Here is a 3,966-nt window from a genome sequence, read left to right on the forward strand (position 1 = left end):
CAAAAAAAAAAAAAACAGCGGGGAATTGTTTGCGTTCAGAAATAACTGCACCTAGCGAAGGAATGGGGTTTTGATCTACTAGTGTTTAATTCCCGTGGGTTTTTATAGCAGCCCCATTGTGATGCGTTTTTTTTTTTTTTTTCTGGCTTGTTTCGAAGGAATAACATGCTCACATTTGGCTGCATTCGTGGTTTTGGCCTTTAAGTTAAACTGTGGGGAAAAAAAACATACGTTTGCTCGTGTCAGTTTTCATCCCAAACTGAAGGTTCTCTGTAAAAGCAGCTTTGACTTGATGTGCTCCAAATTTCTGTGCGTCGTTTCAGAGGAGCTTCACAAAGACGAGACATGTACGTGTTTTGAAATTCTTTGCGAGCAATACCTCACAAATGGAAAACTTCTTTCTGTGTGTGCACGTGATTGCTTCTTAACCCGGCTGAAGGTGGCTTTTGTGACATTAGGTTCTTGTTGGCGAGGGGACCGCTGAGGGAAGAGCTGTAATGAGAGTCATTAAATCTCTTGGCAAGTGAGGACTAGCAATGACCAGACCTCCATCTGCGATTGATCAGCACGTTGGCTCCCACAGCTTGTGTTTATGTGTGTGTGTTGGTGTATGGATGGGTGTGGGTGGCTGGGACAGGGAGATACAGGGGGAGGAGAGCGTTTTGACCACAAGGTTTAAGCGAGGCGGGTGCTGGAAGCTATAAAAAGGTCGGCAATAAAGTACAGCCTCTATTGTGATGGAAAGGTCCGAGACCAACATGGACTAGCACGATAAGGTGTGGGTATCAGGAACGCTAAATCAACTTTGTGAGTTTATTTTAGGTGCTAAACAATGAATCTATTATTATCCACATGTAAGAGAACGAGTCTAGACATAATGTAAACACAAGCTGTGTTTTTTCCTTCATATCTACTACATTTTACGCCTATGCTTCCTGCCAAGTCTCTTTTATTGTTTCAGAAAGAAACGATAAAGCTAGTATTTCACAGAGCTGCAACGCTGGCGACTAACTGAAGACAAAAAAAATGCAACAAAGTTTTCACCGATTTGCATTTCTTGTGGGAATGTCGCACAAACCACTGGCAAAATGTGAGACAAAATCCGATGGGAGTACACATAATGATCACGCCACTGATGCACAATGTTCGTATGACGTTCCTGTGACAAAACTGCAAACTTCTGACAAGTGCTACTGCCGTTCGACAGCTGCAAGAAAGTGGTGCAGCAGTGGTGTGAGAGTTATGTATGAAATCTGGACCCCTATAAATACTGGGCCTCTCCCCAGTTTTGTCAACAGGTGTCCAGCGATATGGACCTCGGAGAAGAAGTGAACGAGGACCCCCAACCTGGACGAAGACGAGGCCGTCCTGCTGAAGCCTGCAGCAGGTCTCATTGCTACTGCTGTGGTCAAGAATGTCCAGTTCTTATTGACAGACTGAAACTAAACCGAGAAGGGACTGAGATGGGTTCCAGCAAGCAAGGCGGTGCAACTTACACAAGGAAATTGCATTTAGCAAAGCTAAAATAACCAACTACTACCTGTAGATCTATATTTTATTATAGCTTAAAGATACAAAATAGGGGTACAGCTGTTTGCCAATTGTAAGTATTGGTTGTTGCATTCCAAAAGAGAAAAAATAGTAGTGAAATGAAATACTGAGTGTTTTTGCGTACTGCTGCCGTGCTGTTCCCCAAACTGTATCTCCTTAGAAAGTCTTCTCTCGGCACCAAAATTAACCCTGTAAAGTCAAACTAACATTAGCTTTTCCAGTCATTCCCATCAGAGCACCAGAATTACGTTGGGATGGGAAAAAGACCACCTGACTGTAGTGTTGGCTGCTTTATGTGTATTAATGTTTAACTCCAGATCCCAATGCCCTTCACGCTTTTTTTTCTACCCCTTTTACTCTTCTCTGCAGAAGGCCTCTCAAACTAAACCAGAATCAGACAGCTGTAATAAATCACAGACGGAGCCAGACTCCAATCAACACTACAGTTGTGAGGCGTGAGAAAACATGTGGGCACGCAAGTTGTTTCTTTGAGCTTAAAGGGCATCAATCAGGAGAGCAAGGTCATCCTGACATCAACCACGTAGCTTTGACCTCAGCTTAACGGAGTAGCTGCCATGACTCGATGTTATTTACAGGTTGGTGATTCCATCAGTCTGAGGTCGGGATGTTTTTATCAAACCAAGTGTCAGATAGGGGAGAGGGGCTTGTATGCTATTGTCTTACCTTGCTCTTACTTTTATTTACGCTTTTTAATCCCACTGAGGTTAGTAGCTGTTCAGGCCTTGAAGGTCACACACGTCCAGCCGAGGGTTTTGGTTTAATTTGCGCAGATTTGCCAAGACAATCTGGATCCTTTATTAAACTGTAAGCTTTCAACACTGACACCCTCACCTGCCACCAGTAAATTTATTTATTCCAACATATTCAAGAATATAGTACGTAGAAAATAGTAAATAGTATATTCCTGTTATTTTTTTGCCTCTTGTTTTACCTTTTTGTGTGTGTTTCTGGCATCAAACTTCTCATTCTTCTATCATTTTTTCATTGATTCTCCACTACCTGGCACTTGGGACACACCTTGGATACGTCACCAGTCCATCACAGGACCACAAGGAGACACACAAGACAAACAAGCGTGTATCACCACTCCTAGGGTCAGTTTAAGTTAATCAATTAGCCAAACATGAAGGTTTCTGGATTTTACCAACAAGCATTAGGAGAACTGGTGAGCTCCCCTCAAAAAGGCAAGAGTCATTTTCTACGTACCTATATTCCTTAAAAAGTTTCAAACCAATCAGTGAGCGTTCTTTGTCTTTTAGGAAGCCTTCAAATTTTACTCCAAAGGTTTGTAAACTAAGCCGGTACTACTAAACCGACCCCCTCCCATTCAAACTTTAAACAAGCTGCCAAAAACATGAAAAATCCCAAAATAGTTTCATTTTTTTTAACTAAACCTGACCACAAACCTGAGCAGCAAACCAGTTATAGCAACACAGCCTGTCTCTGGACGAGAACCTGGCCAAGAAGCGTCATGTTTGGAATTACGGCCGAACCCCTCAACATAAATCATCGTCTGAGCTAAGTTAAGTTGAAATGTGCTGGCACTGTTCATTCCGGTCAACATGTGCTCATATTAAGTCTAACAACATAAAGAAAGAATGAAAAGAAGAAGAAGAGAGAGAGAAAAAAAAGCGATTTATCTTTATGTTAACAGTCCAGCTGAAATAGGAACACCTTGACTCAGAAAAGCTGCTGGGACTGGTGAGCATCACTCCCACCCCTGTAACAAAGAAGATTATAAAGTCTTTCCCATGGTGTTTGCTAAAGCAAACAGAGAAATCACTGCAACAGGAACCGGGCCAGATAATTACAGCAGAAACATTCAGTTCACCAAGGAAAATAAAGGCAAACAGAGCAACACTTTGGCGATTTCACCGCTTAAGCTTCTCTTTTGTACTTTTATGAGAGGGGAGAGGGAGAAAACAAAAAAAAAAGGCACCGGTAATTTACTTAAATGGAAAGTAAGTCACTTTAGTGGGACTTTTAAATTAAACAGGACAGTCTGCTGGTGGGCAGCTGGTTTCATTAAATGTCTCATGTATGACTGTCTAACATGTTCAAGCAGAAAGAAGAAGTTGGTTTTTAACTTTAGTGAGAAAAAAAATATATATACACATATCTATATATATCACTACACTGTTGTAGACCACAGCATGACACATTTTGAAGCTAATTTCCATTAGGAGTTGTAATAAGAATCACCGTGGTGAGCTGGCACAGCCGCTGCCGTGAAGCAGCAGAGGAAAAAATATGTTGTTCATAAAAGCAAGTTATTGTTTCTTTCAAACCGCCCTAAGCTTGCGATTCAAATGTCCTTAATCAGTTTGCTTTCTGGACGCCACATGCTCTGTGAAGAAAGATTTAAACAGGCTAAGAACAACCCCCCCACCCCCC

The 3,966-nt window shown here is 41.8% G+C and overlaps 1 protein-coding gene across 2 annotated transcripts in view; it reads right to left on the reverse strand.

Moving 5' to 3' along the window:
- adgrd1 (adhesion G protein-coupled receptor D1) overlaps positions 1-3,966 on the reverse strand; it is a 36,919-nt gene that overhangs the window by 18,570 nt on the left and 14,383 nt on the right. The gene's annotated exons all lie outside the window — the stretch shown is intronic.

The sequence above is a fragment of the Kryptolebias marmoratus genome, linkage group LG1 (assembly GCF_001649575.2).
Source record: "Kryptolebias marmoratus isolate JLee-2015 linkage group LG1, ASM164957v2, whole genome shotgun sequence".
Lineage (NCBI taxonomy): Eukaryota > Metazoa > Chordata > Actinopteri > Cyprinodontiformes > Rivulidae > Kryptolebias > Kryptolebias marmoratus.